The sequence below is a fragment of the Aphelocoma coerulescens genome, chromosome 18 (genome assembly GCF_041296385.1).
Source record: "Aphelocoma coerulescens isolate FSJ_1873_10779 chromosome 18, UR_Acoe_1.0, whole genome shotgun sequence".
Taxonomy (NCBI): domain Eukaryota; kingdom Metazoa; phylum Chordata; class Aves; order Passeriformes; family Corvidae; genus Aphelocoma; species Aphelocoma coerulescens.
This window is the reverse complement of record NC_091031.1, coordinates 8,717,524-8,735,767: the sequence shown is the minus strand read 5'-3', so window position 1 is coordinate 8,735,767 and position 18,244 is coordinate 8,717,524. Positions and strand designations below refer to the sequence as shown.

The window sequence follows — 18,244 nt, the reverse complement described above, 5'->3', positions numbered from 1 at the left end:
GGAAAGGAACTTAAAGCTCAGCTCATTCCAACTCCCTGCTGTTTCAGGTGGCTCAGGACCCCATCCAACCTGGCCTTGAACTTTTCCAGGAATATTATATATAAACCTGGAACTCAGTTTAATATAACAATAACTGGGGACTTGATACTTGCAAGAAACATCCCTGTGTGACACAGAGGCAGCAGCTTTACCTTGATGCCTTCCTGTCAAAAGAAATTGCTTTTCTTGTTAAGACAATGGTCCAAACTACCCTTTCCAGGAGAAAATCATGGCATAATCAGCTACAGACGTGGGAAGGGAAAGGTGGTGATTTTTGTAGGACGTCAGGGGTGAGGTCTCTGTGCCTTGTGACCAACTTTGCCATCGGATAACACTTCCTCCATCATTCTGCTGTTTGATCTCACCTCTCCTCAGCTTACTCATCTGCGAGATTCACTTAATTACATTAGTGAACTTCACTGAGGTGTCTTGAAGCTTAATTAAGTTCTGGAAAGCCCGTCAAGAGCTGCTGGCAGAATGCTCTGAGGAAGTGGCTGAGATGAGAAATGGACATGAGGGAGGGAAATGTGTTGCACTGTGTTTGGGTGAACAGAACGGGATGGAGCTGTCTGTTGGGGAAGATGAAACAGGAAAGCCTTATAAATATGATTGCCTGACAAAAGATTTTGGGAATATGAAAACTATAAGTGACATCAAAATGAAAGCCACCTTTGAGATACCAAGCCTTAGTTACTGAACAACTGGAAAACAATGGTGTGGCCGACTGAAGGTAATCCCCTCTTGATTAGACAATACCCTCTGCTTGCAGACAGGTCCAAGGGTCAGAGCAGACCCTACTAGCTCAGCAGAAGGGGTCCAAAGAGTAGTTTTTAGGAGTTAAAATGTAACACTCTATGGTAATGTAAGAACTCTTATAGGCTGTATGTAAATGCTATAGGATTTGTACCTTGTATTAGATTGGCTAGTGAGAATTAGAATATTCAGTACAGAAGAGGATTTATTGTATTGTAACGAGGACTTTGGTCTCTTTTTACTCTTGCTCTTGCTCTCTCCCTCTCTCTCTCTCTCCCTTACTCTGCTCTCACCTTGGGCCTGCTCTGAGCCGTGGCTGGCAGCTCCAAGCAGTGCCCCTGTACCCAGGCCCTTTGCAATAAACCACATGTTCCAAGATCTGACTTCAGAGATCTCTCGTCTCCGTCCATCCCGACCGCCCAACCCACCCCAGATCTTACACTGTCCATTCACCGCGGCTCTCACCTTCTCAGGGCATTGCCGTGAGCTCTGGGGGGAAATCCCTGCTGATAAGCAACCAGCACGAACATTCACTCAGTTTTATCAGTGTGATACCTTCATTCTCATTTCCATACAGCTGATTTTGAGAGGGGCAAATACTCACCAGTGCTGTGCACGCAAACACAAACAGGCACAGCCCCGTTTTCTCCCGGAGCCTTGGCAAAGCCGGCCGGTGGGTGGAAGTTGGTCAGGGCACCTGTGGCTGGTTGCTGTCAGTTCTTGTTTCACCCTCGGGAGGGTTTTCGCCTGACGCACCCCAAGGGGTGAATTGACATTCATTGCTCCTCCAGGGGAAGAAACATATGGAGGCTCCACCGGGACAAACTCCGTGCTCGGAATTGCCAATCAGTGCGTGGATGAGCCTCAGCTGGGAAAACCTTGCTACTAACAAGGCTTCACGCTCGTCCAGCTCTCCTTGCTGTCTGTCAGCTGCTAAGTACAGTTTGAGCAGCACAGGAGCTGCTGAACAACCTCCAGCACCAGCTTATTACGGAGAGGTGGTAAGCTCTGCATATTTTAGGTGCAGGCAGTTCCTATTAGAAACACTCATGAGGTATTCCCTATAACTTAGCAAAATTGGATGGCCTTAAAAATGAAATATTTAGCTGGGAAGTAAAAAAAAAAAAAAAAAAAAAAAAAAAAAAGGTTTCTGCTTTTCTTCTGGAGGAAAATTTCTCAGATTGTTGTATTTGGACTGTTTAAATACGCTGCTCTCCTTTGAATCTCTGCTTTTAGCCCTCCTGTTTATGCTCCTTTTGCTGGGAAATGCCTTGTTATTGCTTCCTTGTACTTTCCACAGAGCTTGAAATTGCTGGCTATGCAGGAGGAAATTAGCTGGTAATTAAAGGCAAGTTAATAACGATTCCCATGGAGTCTGCTCAGTCCTATTGCTGGGAGGAAGACGCTTTGCCTCCGTGGTCAGGCACTGCTGCCCAAGCAGTGACATCAAGGGGCGGTTGTCACACCATGGCACACATGGAGGCAGGACTTGAAGCCTTTCAAACCCCAGCAATTAGAGATAATGGCATGATAGCAAAACAAGACAAGTAATGGAGCAACCTGCAGGCAGCAGATTATTTTTGAGAGGTTCAGAAAAGGTAACTTGAGGAAAGAAAGCTTTGGGTTCAAACTTGTGGCGTGCCAGTCTGCGCCTTTACCATATGTGTACTTGTTTTAGGCACCATTAAAACTGGAAAGCACTTGGAAATTCTTTCTTGGAAATCAAGTTCAAGACTCTCAGGTCCTTCCAAAATGTCCAAGGCACAGGGCTGCCTGCGTAATCCAACCCCTTGGTTAGCAGACTGCTCTCTGAAGGAATATAAGTGAGATATGTTTTGGTTTTGTAAAGCTGGAGAAAAGCTGAGCACTTGCTAAAGGCAGTCCCTTGAATTTGCAGTGTGACTGAACATACTTTTGAGGTATATTTTAACATGTTGGTGCTTTCAGATGTTGAGCATGAAGTCATGAGGGCAGCTGAATGTTTTGACTGAGCACTTTGTTTTTCAAGGGAACAAACCTCAGACGCTCGTGTTTCTCCTCATGCCTGCCTGTTTCACTTACACGACTTCAAAATCCATTTGGTCATTTCCCAGGCACTGAGTGGATGCCAAACATGAGAATTCCCTGTGCAGAGCTGACCAGCCAACCCCCTTCCCAGTGTGCAGAGACCACGGGCATGGTTTAGTACCTGAGTGTGACGGGAGGGAGGGAGAAGGGGTGCAAATGTCTGGTCTGAGCTCTAGACTGTGATAAAAAACAAAATAAAAAGTCACAGCAGAAACCTCAGCTTCACAAGTGACCTCAGCACCTGGCTGGGATCCAGCTCTGATGTCAGGATTTCGTCTCCTCCTGGAACTGGTGGACATGGGGCACATGAAGGAGCACCACACACTTGCAGGTTTGTGCCTACCTGGGGCTGAGAGCCCCTGGCAAGGGATGTTCAGTTTTCTGAGGGTCTAAGTCACTTCTTGAGAAGGGGATGTAGGCTGGATTCAAGTGAACCCAGAAATCTGAATATAAATGATGGTACTGAAGAGTTTTGCCCAGCTCCTGCCATACCCTAAAGGCCACCAGCTCCATGGGTGATTTTTTTCTATATTAAAACTTCCTGGAGGAGCCTGGCCAGCAGTGCTGAGGGGCTGGGTGTTTCCAGGAGATAAACATGTCCCCACCAGCACCCTGAGCATGGAGATCTCCATACCTGGTGGGAAGATATTGCTCTGGAGGGCTTTTCCTTTTTCACAGAACCATGAAACCACCAGGGTTGTCCCACAAGGTTGGACAGGACCTTTGGAGGTCCTCTTGTCATCTCTGGCCTTGTCCTTTCATCCTGCGTGAGCTTGTGTCCTTCACACCAGAGAAGAACTTGCACCCAGCCTATGGAGAACCATTTCTGACAGGTTGAGCCCTGAACAAAAGATGTTCTGGGCTGGGTTGCAAAATAAAACCGTGAGCCCTGCTCTGTTCTGTGGAAGGAGAGACCCAGGGCTCGCACAGCACCACCTTTAACAGCCCAGCTGACACAGCCTGAGGACTGCCTGCCCAAAGGGGGAGAAGGACCAAAAGACAAAAAGGACAGAAATGAAAACTTGGGCAATTCCTCAAACAGTAAAAATAAACTCCTTAGGGAAAAATAAGGAAAAAAAAATAAATAAATAAAAAGAAGAAGTGCCTCTCCTTCTGAAAGGCTGCAATTACTGTGGATAGGATCCATCTCACCTGATGGCACCCAGGTCTCGGCATCTGCACTGAGCACTCAGAGCTCATTTACCATCAATGGAGAGAAATGGGCACCTCCAGCAGGCAATTGCTCTCATCTGGAGGTGGTTGCCTAAAATAGGTCAGACAAATCACTGCAATTTCTCTCCACTTACACATTTAAGAGACTCTCTCCGGTACAGACACTTGTCTTGTGGACCTCTGACACCAGGTGAGATGAATCCCCCCTGAAGTGACAACAAGACCCATCTTCTGAAAGCAAGGAGGGAATGATGGGGACGTCCCAAACCCTGCTCTGACGACATAATGAGTCAGGGTGTACAAAAAAGTGAACAGCTCCCCAGAACACATCAGCCTCAGCTCTGACCAGTTGGAGGATTTGGGAACATTGGAAAGGGTGATTAGGATTAATCCATTTACCTGAGCAAGTCACTTGGAGAGCCCTAGCTGTAAAACAATATTGGTTATCAGCATCCTCCTGCGATGATGTGCTGTGAGCTCTGGAAAGGAGATTTTTTCCTCTGAAACAACCTCTTCACATTTTCCCTGAGTGAAGTATTTTGCTGCTCCGATTTGTGATTTAATAATCATAAATAATAGAGTCCTTAGTGCTATATTTTTAAATGACTGAATGGTGAGAATCTACTTTAAAAAATTGTATGAATGCCTATCACTTGTGTGCATATAAATGTATTCAATTAGCACTCAAATCTTGAGTTATCTCCTGATGGAAGGCAAAACCTTTTGAATTCAGTCCCATGCAAGAAATACTGTGTCATTTAACTCACAAAAGGATGCCATGCACTTAACAGATAATGACTGAAGAGGATTTTGCTGTATTGCCTGCTCAGCTGCTTGTGAGGACAAAGAAAATAATTCCCCTCTTAGGATCCTATGGGGTAATGAGGAAACCCTCTCCACACTGATCACACCGAGTAGGGGAAAGGAAAGAGCCCGATGGGCTAAGGGGGCTGCGATTTCATTGTCATGGTCCCCCATGTGCTTTCCATGTTTTGTCTGGGATGCTAAGCCAGTGGCTAACCTGTCTCTGAACCTGCCACCAGCACACAGAGATTACTCACCCTGGATACTGCACTTCAGCAAATGCAGAATTAGCCCTGGCTAAGTAATCTTGTTAGCGTGATTCAGTGTTAAATGGATCTCGATTAAATGGGCCTTTATATTGTCCCAGCTGGAGATGATAAGCCCCCACAAGGAAATGGCAGGAGACCGAAGGAAATTGCTTTACTCCAGACTGGGATGTTTAACCCCATAAAACACTTTCTGGTCCCCCTCTGCCGCTGCCTCGGCTCACTTGCATGGCACCATTTACCCTGGCTCTTGGCTGTGGGGGACAGGAGAGGCTCAGGGCAAGGGCTGGAGCATCTCTCTGTGACACCTGTTGGCCAGGACAAGAGCAGGGTGGTGGAGATGCAGGTGAGAGGGCAGGATGGCTCTGATGGGTGGCTCTTTGCTGGAATTAACAATCCCTTTGTTACCACAGTGCTTTGTCCAACCCCTCACTCGAGGTGTTGGTGCTGGGGCGCCTGAGCATCCAGAGGTCAGAGAAACTGCTGCCACCAATAGTTTATTAAGCTTCAAACAGCACCTGGGGAGAATCTTCAGTCTCATCTTAAAAGAAATGGATTGCTTAAACGTGCCACTGGGACTCGTTGGGAATGGCTTGGGGTTTATCAGTGTGAGATAGGAATCAGCTCGGTGTGTCGGTGCATCAGAACCTGACACTTCATTTCCCCTCGCTGTTAGCTCTGGCAGTGCGTGCACAGCCTGGGGAAGAGGGAAACAGCATCGAAATCCCCCAGGGACTGCAAATGCAGAGGGAAACTGGGGGGCACTGGTGTGGCAGGGATGGAGAGCTGGGACTCAGCAGTACCGAAGTTTCCTGCTCTGCGGTGGGAACCAGCTCTGCCCTCCAAAGGCTCCTGGTGGTCTGAAGCAAGGACTGGGTGAGATGGGGTGTTGCAGGTGGAAACAAGATTAGAAAGAGGAAAAAAAAATGGATAAAACACTTCACCTGTGACCCTTGCTAATGGTCATTGTTAGGAAAAGGCTTCTGGGGACAGATAACAAGGTGGACATCAAACTGTCCCTCGTACCCACACATCAATGTGTGCTCTCCTCCTGCTTCTCTGCTCTCCTCCTGCTCTGTATTATCCAATAAATTTTCTCTCTCCATGTCTGATGTGACTTCAAAATATGGATTTATCCTCAAGGAGTCAGAGACCCTAACAGGACACATGGAAAATCTCTGCTCCATAGCAAGTCAGATGATCTGATATCTTTTTTCCCAGACCTTTGACAGAAATATGGTAAACATGCAATTACTCGAATTTTTCCATAAATTTTGCATCGGAGGTGGATTTACATGCTTGTGATATTTTCCAGACATGAATCCCAGCCCTGTGAAGCAGCGAATGGCTGCAGACGGGCAAGAAATGATATAATCTATTAGAGATTTCCTTCATTATCCCTCTAATCAAGGCTTCTATCAGTCTCCTTTGATGCGCTGCTAGAAAAAAAAGATCTTCAAGTAAACTGATGCTGGAGATAATTAATTAACTTGCCATCCTCTTGCCTTACAGACAGAGACAGTGTAAGAAAGAAGAAGTGTCCTTTGCAATTACCTCTCTGTGCTTTTCCATCCTAGTGCTGACAGCTTGTAGGACATGAAGTGGAAAAGCATTTTACCAAACTTTGAGGCTTTGGCCATCTATTCCTTCACTTGAGAATATTTCCTCCCGCTTGCATTTCTCACGTTGTTGGATAACACTCCTGCTGGTGAAAAATGGGTTTAATACTTGAACAGTTATAGTTGGATGTAGTCTAGCCTGGTAATATTATCTTCTTTATGCTTTCCTTAGAGCAAATACCCCCATCTCTCCTATCCTCAGGTTATTGTACAGGAAATCCACCTTTGTTAGGACAGAATAGAAAGTTGAGATTAAGAGCTGGGTCAGTGGAATAACATTGGTGATGCAGGTTGCTGTAGGCATTCCTGATATTTTTCTTAGGGCCTTGGCAGGAATGGGGAATGATTTCTGCCGTGGGAACTCACCTTTTTCACGTGAACTTCTCTTTCCAAATATTGGTGCAATCTCATATCCTGTAAAGACAGGTTTTCCTTGCCTAATGTTTTAAAGGATGAGATTTAAATTTCTCTGCCATCTCAGACTAAACCTGGAGCAGGAGGAGGTCTGCAATCTGCTTTACCAACCTCGGATGATTTCTTCTTTTACAAATTATGTCCCTTTTTGCTTAAGTTTTCCTGTGTTTCCAGTTCCTTGAGTCCTCAAAACAACATTTCAAATTCTAACTAGTTTAGCTCCCCTTAAATTTCTCCTTTTTGGTGCTGCATGAGCAGCTAGACAGGGGAGAGCATGGCTGAGTGGGCAGACTGACAGAGCTTTAAACACAGAGCCACTCAGAGCTGATCCAAAACACCATCAGCAAAACACTGACAAGAGCCTCCTTCCAAAGGAAATCTCCCCAGAAATACCAAGTAGTAAAGCAGAGAGGAAAAGCACATAATAAAAGCAAGACTAAGTTTAGAGTGTTTTCTAGCAAATTCAGGGATTTTGCTGCTTGTCCTGTGTGTGCAGGGTGGGTTTACAGCAAGGAAAAACTTGTTTGGTTTGGGTTCGGTCACCAGGGGTTTGTAAATCAATTAGTGCTTGTAGGAGTTACTAAAGGCTAAAGAAGTCAAGGGTAGGGTTGCTAATGCAGCACAAACTGGTGATTTTTTTTCCTGGGAAAAACACTCCTTTGGCTGCAGTGCAGCAGCTTGACAGAACCAGGCTTCCTTCTTGTGGAAACGCTGAAGAAGACCCAGGAGTGCCACCATGCATGGCACAGTATTTGCTTATCCATGTTTTTTAATGCATTTCCTCCTCTTCCAGGTGCTGGCAGGCACTGTAAGCTCCTGGGAGGCAGCACAGGGCTGAGATGATAAATAACTTTAAATGGCATTGTGGTGCTCACTTCCAACAGTGATGGCTCTTCTCTTGCCCTAGGGAGAGGATGAAAAACTTTAACTTGAGGATGTGTCCTCCCAAGTGCTGTATCTGCTTTATTTTTTTTTTTTTTTCAAAATTATTAGCAAATTAATGTGAATTGTGAAACATTAATTACAAAATTATTGTGAATTAACGCTGTGGGTTGGTGGTGGTTCTGGTTGGCCCCTGATGAGGTTGTGGCGAGGGTGAGCACTCTGGAAGGTGGGCTGTGCTGGCAGGGCTTCCATCATCTGCATGCACTTCACATGGGGTTATTTTTTGGGGGAAAATTTGCAGCTTCTGGAAACCACAAGCTCAAAACCCCACTCTAAGCAAAGCCTCACCAACAATTTACCATTTGAAAACAATGCTGTCAAGGCCAAGAAATGAATCAATATGGGAGCAAGTGTTCAAAGGGTATTTTTTGGAGTGATTTGCTTGACTGAGCAGATTTCTCACCATCTCCCCATGTTTGTGGAGCAGCTGTGGCAGGTGCTGTTCCAGAACAATCTCAGGAGCTGGACAGGGTCAGCAGCAGCTGAGTCAGCTCTCAGTAGCTGGAGGTTGTGGTGGTTTGCTCCTTGGAAGACCAAAGGGGACAGATAATTTTTCTAAGAGTGGTCACCTTTGAAAAATCAAAAAACCTCCCCCTTCCTGACTGTCTTTCTGGGAAAGTTGGGAATGTTTTTGTCTGCAAGCCTTTAACACTCTGAAACTGCCAGTTTTGAAAGTAACTCTCTTGCAAACTACAAATCCTCATCTTGGCCTGCAAGCACTGGAAAGCTCCTAATGAATGTCCTTTCTCACACACCCCTTGTATGCAGAACTGTTAAAAAAAAAAAAAAAAAAGAAATCTGCTAATTAATTTTAAGCCTCTTTGTGGCAAAGCCTAAGAACTGGATTTACCAAGAGACCAGGGGGTCCATCTGGTGCAAAAAGCTCACTCCTATGCCAAGGTATTTGTTCCATGGCAGGGTTTAAGTCTGGATATCTCCTTTGGGCAGCAGGTTGGTTGTACTGACCACTGGCACATTTCTCAATGTGTTGAGGGGATGGTGACCAGGGTCCTCAGCCAGAAGTCAGAGGGGGTTTCCTGCAGGTGTCCCATGCTTGGACATGTGCACAGTGGCTTTTCCCCTAAATAATAGGATCACACCTGATGGCAGTGCTCAGTTTTAGAAGTGGGGCAAATAAAGCACAGTGTGAGCTCAGCGAAGGTTTTGTGGTTTTATCCTCCAGGTTCCCTTGAAACTCCTTTAAATAAAAACAATTTGATGCAGCATCACTTAACATCACCATAAACTCTCCTAAGCCTCTCTGCACTGAGTGGACGTTCTCTGGAAGTGTCTGTAGCTTAAAGGACACACAAACCAACCTCACACACCTCTGCTCTTCATTAGCCAAAACAAGTTTGGCCAGGAAATTCAGAGTTTGGATAACACACACACACACGTGTTTTGCATCCCCACTTTCTGTGTCTCTCATTGTGCCAATCTCCTTTTCTCACACAGTTTCTAATTCTGATAATCTTTTTTCAGAAGCACATTTTTATCTATGTTAATGAAAGTTTGCTTGAATTCCCCAAAAGATTTGCATTGATTTTTGGGATGCAGAGAGGTGGGGAAAGCAACAACACCAACAAGGAGACCTACTCATTTGAACTTAATCTGTTCCTCTGTCCTAATTAGCAGTACATTTGCTCGTGGAGAGGGAAGAGTTTGATGATTGGCAAAATCAAATAAACTGGGTGGAGAGAATTTTGCAAGTTTTTAAGTGTGTATGGCATGCAATGAATGAAAGGAGAAAATGAAATGAATGAGAGAGTAATGAAATTAAACACAAAATGCATCTTTTCTCCCCTGTAGGAGCATTTCATCCTTTCTACCTCAAAAGCAGTTTGGCAAGCCCTTGTTCTTTGTCTTTGATATCTTCCAGCAAAGGACAAACCACCAGCTAAGCCCTTCCCAGGACGCAGCCCTTGAAGGAGTCAAGACCAGGTAGGGATTTTCCTTCAGATGACAGCCACGAGAAATATTTGCTTGTGTGTTTGATGCTGAGCTGTGCAGGACCTGCCTGGGAGGAGATGGGCTGGCCTGGCTTGGTTGTGGTTCAGCCAAAGCAAGAGCAGAGCCCTCAGCCAGCTCCACTGCTGCCATAAGGGATCACACATGGCACGAGGGCTGGCAGAGCAGCTTGCAGCCTCAGGTTTATTTTCTTCCCCTTTTTGGATGCTGCTAGAGGAGTTACTGGGCAGGGAAAGATGCTCCATCCCATGTTTGTGTGTGTAAAAAAGCAAGGAGGCTGTGAGTGATGTGTTATTAGCTGCTTGCATGTGGTCAGCTCGAACACCTGAATTAGGAGAAATCCAATGTTGTGCCGTGTGTCCTTCCAATGATTATTTCAGATATCTGCAATCTTGACAAGGTTTTCTTGCAAAGTTGATGATATGAAATAATTTTCATTACATGCCCCAAACGGCCTGTAAAGCACTGAAATCAGTAGGAACCTAGTCATGCTGCTCAAATCCAACTGATTGTGCTCTATTTTGTTTGAACTTTTAGTTCCTCTCCTGCTCTCTTCCCTTGGTTAGTGGTGAAGTGTAACTTTACCTCAAAGCTCAGCCCTGTGAGACACAGCTTGTGGCTGATTGCATCTGATGGGGGGGAAAGAGGGGCTTTTACTGGAAACTTCCTATTAATTTTTGTGCATAAATTAGGACAAATTAAGGTTGTGCGTGGCCCACGTAGCTGGTCACAGCTTGGCCATGATGTGATGCTGAGTGAGCACCACACCAGATAGTGCTGATTGGGTCTGGTGGCTCTGCTGGCAAACCATTCCCATGGGAACTGAGGACAGCTCCCAGGAAAACCTGTGGTGGTTCACAGTGGGCATGGAAATGGGATAGAAAGATCAGAGTCACTGGTTGCCTGGATTTCATTGCTGGTTAAAACTTTACTGCCTGGGCTTTTCTTTCTGAAACAAAGTTATGAGAACAAAAATCAGTCGAGTACTGGGCTTGCTTAATGCTGATTCTAATGTGCTCTCCCCACGTTCCAAGGCATCCAGAAATGATGCAAGCATGCTTTGAGCAACGCTGAGCTAATCAGCTGCTTGAAAGGCAGAGTATTTTTGCTTCAGTTAGATGCCAAGTTATCACGTCCTCATTTCTTCAGGACGTGGGGAAAGCAGGCACATTCCTGCCTGCCAAAAGCTGGGCCAGCAGTCCTGAAGTGATGGGGTGTGGGGTGGGGAGGGCATTCAGTGGCTCTGCCAAGAAAACGAGGCTGCAGATCCACCTTGGGGAGCACAGCTGGAGAGCCACAGCTCGCCCCTTTGGCTCAGCATCCCGTATTCCTCCAGGGCTGGAACCAGAAGCCTTGCTGTGCTGGATTAGATTGCTCTGCTGGATTTTCATGTCTGTGCATTACCCAGACTCAGCCCTGCGTCTCATTAGCTGGAGGCTGGGTCAGCACAGGCTGGAGCCGTGCTCGTGTCAGCAGGACGTGCCCAGGGGTGCCAGGCCCTGCCAGGGTGTTTGCGTTTCCACGGGCCAGCCATTGCCCAGCGCATCCAGGGATAGGTGCAGTTGATAAATATGTCTGATAAATATGTTTAATAAACAGCAGCCAGGGCCCAGCACACTGTAATAAGCTGCTCATCTCTGGAGCTGCCACAGCATTCTCCTGGCAAATATTCCATCACTTCATCAGGGTCCTGGTGCGAACTCCCGAACCACGGGAGCAGAGGATTTCTCCAAAACCTGGCCCATTTTCTCCCACATTCCATGCCACTCATAACCCCAGGAGTTCTGTGCTTCTAGGCACCCCCAATACTGGCTCTGTCCAAGCTGAGGCTGGGGGACCAGTGCAGACCCCCTGAAGGGCTGGGTGGCACAGGGGGCACTTGCAGAGTGTCACTTTGGGGCACATTTAAGTATTGCTATCAGGGCAGACTTGGCAACAGGTCATTTGAGGGCAGCCTCAGCGGGCTGGCCAGATTGCCTTGGCTGTCTTTAAAGGGTTTATCCCAAGGGGCAGCTGTCCTGTTTGAAATCCAGCCAGCAGCCAGGTAGGATCCAGCCTTCCCCTGCCGTGCCCAGGCACTCCCCGGTCCCAGCCTGCAGCCTGCTGGAATATTCACAGCAGCTGTTGGGAACGTGGCTGGGTTTGGGGTGATGCTGAGCTCTGCTCAGGGCCCCCCCACCCAGGCAGGGTGTGAACCTCCAGATTTCCTTCCAGGAGGGCACTGCTGAGCTCCCGAGACCTGGAGCCGATTAGAATATGCTGAACTGTAAAGGCTTGTCTTAATTAATGCTTTATAAGGTTACAGCTAGAGCTGGGGAAATAATCAATAGTGAATCATCTACTCGGCAAACTCAGCTCCTTTCTGCGGGCGAGTTATCTGTAAACAGCTTGCAGTTTTCTCCATCCATTCATTCATTATTTACAATTATTTCCCAAATAATTCCTTCGAATTGCTTTTGGTCTGCAGCTTGTTTGCAAGCAGCGCGTGGCAGGCGCCTGATCCTCGCCAGTCAAGCTGTGATCATTAGTTTTTGGTGGGACGAGCAGGTTATGTGGCCTCACGCTGTGTCCCCGAGTGCAGCAGCGCAGCTCTTGCCATCCTCCTTAATGAATTCAGAATAGCTTTGGGCAGATATTCCCTGCTTCTCGTGCAGCATCCGCGCTCTCTGCCAGTAGCCTCGTTAGTTAAATCCCTCGTTAGGAGACTTGTTGGGGTGTAGCGGCTGCAGCACGGATTCAGAGTCCATCTCATCTGGATTTTTCCTGAACTGGTCCTTATTGGCTTTATTGGCCGTATCAGTAGCAGGATCTTCAAAATAAGCAAGTCTTAGCAGCCACTGGTGTTTCCACGCTCAGGACCCTGTTTGGGCCACTGGTGAGAACTCCAGAGGCCATCTCTGGGCCCAGTCTGGCCCTCACTGCCCCTGATAAATCCCACTGGTGTCCAGGCCCAGATCAAACTGCTCTCTGCTGCCAAAGACCCTCATTTAAACCTGTCACTGTGCACAAAGTGACTGCAACCCTGGAAGAGAAAATCACCTCCAATTCCAGGGATTTTTCCACAGCCCTGGCTTGCAATGTGCCTTCCCCTGTTAAAATCACCACACCATCGCAGCTCCAAGGCAGCTGTGGCAGTTTTGATGATTAAAAGGATTTCTTCATGATAAGAACTGGAGTGAAACTCATTTCAGGTAGCAGCCAAACAGCTGCTGGATGGTACAGAGTTTCATTTACTGCTGACACGGACTGGATTGTTTTAAGCAGGGGACGTAAATAGGCTCTGACATAAATCAAAGAAAACACCAGCTGCGGGTCAGCCGCACTCTGGGGATTCACTGCTGTGGATCTGTGAGGAAACCAGACAGAGGAGCCGGCTGCTCGCCCACATCGCTCAGGAAGGGTCTGCCTGGGCTGCAGGAAGAAGGATTGCCCCATGCTGGGGAATTCTGACAGGTTCCTTCCCCTTCCAACGCTGTTACAGCCCCTGGAAGGCAGATCTTGGGATGCAGCTGCAAAAGATGAGTGCTGGAAGTTCCAAAGTCTCTCCTGGGTTGTGCTGGGAAGTGTCTGGTGCTGCCATGGGAGTCTGGCCCTCTTCTGTGAGAGCCTTGGTCGTCTGATAACTGAATTGAGCTGAAATTGTTGCCCCATGGGATGTACCGGGGGCATACATGTCACCATCCCGGGGCTGCCACTGGCAAGGGTCCTTCACCCCCACTGTGGTGAATCCAGTGCTCACCCCTTCCCACCACCAGTCCCAAGGGTTTGCTGGGCCAGGCATCCCCTCTGCTGCAGGTGGAGATGCAGAGGATTTGGGACAGTCACAGAGGAGGGCTCAACGTATAGAGTGACACAGTCCAGAGATACAGATCACTCCAGCTGTCTTTTCTGTGGAAGAAAGACAGAAGGAGAAAGGAGTTCTGCTTAAAAATTAACAAATCCTGACCTCAGAGGAGTTGCAGGCCCAGAGAAAAAAGCCACTGAGCACCTGAACAGTGCTGCCTGCAAGCTGGGAAGCATCCCCAGAGCCAGCAGTGGTGTCCTGAGGCTGCAGACTCGTTCTGCTGGGTGCAGCAAACACTCCCAGCGTGCTGCCTCAGTCCCTCCACAACTGAGACTCGGGAAAAACAGAAGCAGCCCCCTCGGCTGCCTCTTCCTTGCTCCAGGTCCCCACAGCAGTTGTGCTTCACCACCCTGGTGCTGCTTGAGCAGGGGGAGAGGGTTGGGTGGTGGATTTTTTCTCTCCTTAAGTCAAAATCAATGATGATGACAGAGTTATAAGGTGAGCGATGGGAAAGGAGAAGAAAGCACCCGGTGTCAAATTTGATGCAGGAGGCAGTTAGAGGAACCTATTAGAGTTCTGTTGCCTTAGGGTATGTTGGTGGGTACATAGGAGAGAGTAATGTCAGCGAAACAGGAGAGCAGTCTCTTTCCCCTTGAACCCTTATCATTAATGTGGAAGGCATACATTGTCAGCTATTAGTCTGGAGGGGAGGGAGAATAGCACACGAGATGTCTTAGTTTGGAAATGGAGTCTGACTCCTCGCCTGGTGTGTGAAGGATGGAGGGTTATTGCAACTGTTGTTGTTGTTGTTGCTGTGATTACTGTGAGTATGATAGGATTTGGGAGGAGATGGGGCTCTGAGGGTTCTGCTGCCTCTCAATGTGGCTTTTGAGGAGGGAAGAGTGAAAAGCACAGTGTGGTGAATGCTCTGGGTGATTGGAGCCCCGTTCCAGGGCGTGATGGTGGAGTCAGTGACAGGGATGCTCTGTGTGACCCAGGAGGGAGCAGGTCTGTGTCCCCACCCAGCAGTCACAACCAAGGAGGACTTGGGGAATTGTGAGAGAGACTTTGCAAGAGAAATTAAATTAAAAAGTAAAAAAGCTGTTCTTAATTATTCTTGTTGCTTCTGTAATCGTTGGTGGAGGATGAGGAGCAGCACCCTGTGACGTGGGGAAGATCTGCAGGCATGGATTTGGGTCTGGAGTTTGCACGCCTCCCTCCCTGGCCATGAGCCCACATCAGTCTGTCTGCTTTGGCCCTCAGCAGCAGCTTTTGCCCAAACACACCAAATATTTTGCACAACCCCGGGTGAACCCGTTCTCAAGACAGCAGAGGATGCTGGTTCCTGCAGAGGCAGGGAGAGAGTCGCTCTCCCACACCTCCGCTCCCATCTCTGCCTTACCCACTTGCTACTGTTTCCCTCATTTAGGAAATGTAAATAATTCCTTGGGCTCTGCTAATCCCAAGATTACACGGGTAATTCCTGTTTGCATTAATGGGAGGATCTCTCTCAAATTCTCTGCATGTGAATGAGCATCACAGGACTGACACACTGAGCCCGGGTGAGTCTCTGGCACAGACACTTCCCCTGTGCTCAGGCAGGATCTGAGAGGAAACACAAAATTAGCTCCTTTGCCTGGGGACGTTCATTTTTTTGGAGACACATTGCAAATGATGTCTATTATTAACTCTGGCCATTAGTCCCTTCCTTCTCCATCCAGCTCTGCCATTGAGGCTTTCAGAGGTATCTCACAGGTGCTGCTGGAGATGGAGAGCGTGGTCCTGCTCCATGAGGTGTGAGAAAAAGAGGTGATGAGGAGCAAGTAAAGCAAATCCATCCCCTCTGTGCCTTTTCCTGCTGGCACCTGGCATGTACAGACTCCCAAAATCCCAGATTTGGGGTGCCTGTGATGCACATCCAGGGATACTGCATTGCCCTGAGGTTTTTATTTCCATACTCTGTCTGGGTGGGAGGAGATGGGGGTATCTGCAGCTCCCCAAATCCATCTGCAGCTCCCCTCAGGCCCAAACCCAAAGCCAGGGGAAGTGCCAAAAGCCACCCCCAGCACCAGGGTCACCAGGCAGTGCCACGGGCAGAGCGGAGCCCTTGGCTCCCTGCACCATCCCCATGCTGCTGCTCCTGACTGCACCTCCCGCTGCTGCTCGCGGGGAGAAAATAATTAATTAAGCCAATTAATGAAGATAAACTGGAGTAGCAGCTTTGGAAAAATACCATCGGTCAACAGCAGGCTGCTCCCTGGGCTGAGCCCTGCCCCTCCCCTCGCTGGCAGCTGCCTGGCACTGCTCACCTCCCCTCCAGGAGATGCCACAGGCTGGGACAGCCACGCCAGTGCTGTGGCCAGGGGCTCTGGGTGGGGATGGAGCTGGGAGCGCCCCAGGTAGTGACAAAATTGAAGTGGGAAGCGGAGGGAGTTAAAAAAATTTAAGTAATGACTAAAATAGCCCCGAAACTGTCACACTGTGCACTCCCAGCACAGTCCCTGTAGCTCAGCACTGAGTCAGGCCAGCACAGGAGCGTGGCAGGGATGCTGCTGAGGCACCTCAGACCTCCTGCCTCGGGGGCTGTCACTCAGCTCCTTCATTAGGAGGGGAAAAAGTGCTGGAGAGCCCTCGCTTCCTACAGTGGTTTTATTTCAAAGCTCTTTCAAATCAGGGTAAAGAGGTACGAGGCTCGCTTTTGCACATGGGTTGCTGAATGGAAAAAAGAAAAGATATGTGTTCTTAATTTTGGGAATGGTTTGGTAGTTGTAAGAAATGGGAAGCCAGGAGGGCTTGGGGGATTTGGGGAAGTTCTTGGGTTTGGGGTGAGGGGAAGGTGGAAGAGCCAGAAAAAGCTTTATGCTGCTGTGAAATCTGTGTGCCCTCGGTATCTGCTGGGGGAAAAAAAAGCAGCAGTTAGCTGAGCAGCAAGATTGGTTTTCTTGTATTATTCCAAAAACATAGGGCTGATATTTATTTCATTAGACTAAGCCTTCCTGTAGCCGGTAAATGAATTCCAGGAAGTGAGAGGAACCCCAGGATCAGGGACTTTACTTCATTTGGGATTGTGTGCAGCTAATATTCTGGTTAAATAAATACATTTTACTAATTGGATTACTCAGACAGTGTAATATACTGCTGGATTTCCAACACGATGCTAATAAATTGTGTGAAGAACTTAATCATGTTAGCTTCCAAAAAGCTTGTAGGAGATGAAATTAAAAAATAAGTAGAAGTTGACATCTATTGCATTTCACAGTGTCTTCATTTTCCTCATCCTTCTTAGAGTTCTCCTTTCTGCAGAGAGGCTGACGTGGATTCTTTTTTAATCTGCCTGTGGTTAGGGAGGATGCAGTGTTAGAGTGGGACTGGGGGGTGCTGGCACCTGCCTCGTGTTTGGTTCTTCTTCAAACAGGGATCCTGATAGAGATAGAGATAGAGATAGAGATAGAGATAGAGATAGAGATAGAGATAGACCTTAACCTCACCTTCTGGAGGCCAAAGAGCTGGGGGTTATTTCCCTGGATGCAGCAGGAAATCAGGCTGGAGAGAAGCACCTGATGCTCCCCAAAGTTGGAAAGGATGCTGAGGGTGCACAGCGAGCGTGTGATGAGGACTGTGCTGGGGGAGAGGATGTGGCCCTGGGCTGGGTACCCCACCTGGAGCATCCCACAGCTCAGGGCCAGCACAGGGAGGTGTGGGATGGGCTGTGCTGTGCATCCACATTCCTCCACATCAGCAGAATGATGGAGCACAGGCGCTGCCGCCACAATTCATCATCACCGGGACGCTGCTTCCTGCACACCACTGCTCAATCCACCTGCACTTCCCACCAGCAAGGGAAAGGCAACACATACTCCTCTTTCCTTCTTTTTTTTTTTCCTTCTTTGATAGAAATACACAGTGAGAGAGCGAGTGGCTCTCCCTCTCCAGGGATCTGACAAATGGACGCTAAAAACAGATAGCTTGTTCCCCCCGTCAGTAGAACAGCGCTTGGGTCACAGAGCCAGCTCAGATGTGTTCTTTAAGCTGCACCCAGCTGTCAATAGGTTCTGCTCCTTACTGAGGAATAAACCCCAGGCAAAGGGAGCTGTGTGGTTTGAGCCAAGAGGCTGGGCAACCTGCAAGTGGATGGAGTCCACTCCGAGTGCCTGGAGAGGAGGACAGTGCCTCTTACCCAGGTCTAACATCCATGGCGTTTTCTGGGATAAGGATGCTCCCAACCTGAATTACACCCCAGCTCTCTCCCCCACGGGTTCCCTCTGCTGTGAATGAACCTGTCACAGCCTCCCAGCTCAGGACAAGGTTTGCTGCAATGTCATGTGGGCTCAACACCAGCACCTCCACACGATGGAAATCTTCGATGTGAGCGTGCCTTTGTGAACAGCCTACCAAACTGAAACTCCAGCACT

At 48.0% G+C, this 18,244-nt stretch overlaps 1 long non-coding RNA gene across 1 annotated transcript; it reads left to right on the top strand.

The window, feature by feature from the left end:
- The first annotated feature begins 4,016 nt into the window (after window positions 1-4,016).
- LOC138120194 (uncharacterized) lies at window positions 4,017-17,045 on the top strand. Its single transcript, XR_011155777.1, has 3 exons — window positions 4,017-4,222; window positions 9,890-10,021; window positions 12,516-17,045. It is a non-coding gene; the product is annotated as an uncharacterized lncRNA (long non-coding RNA).
- The last annotated feature ends 1,199 nt before the right edge of the window (window positions 17,046-18,244 follow it).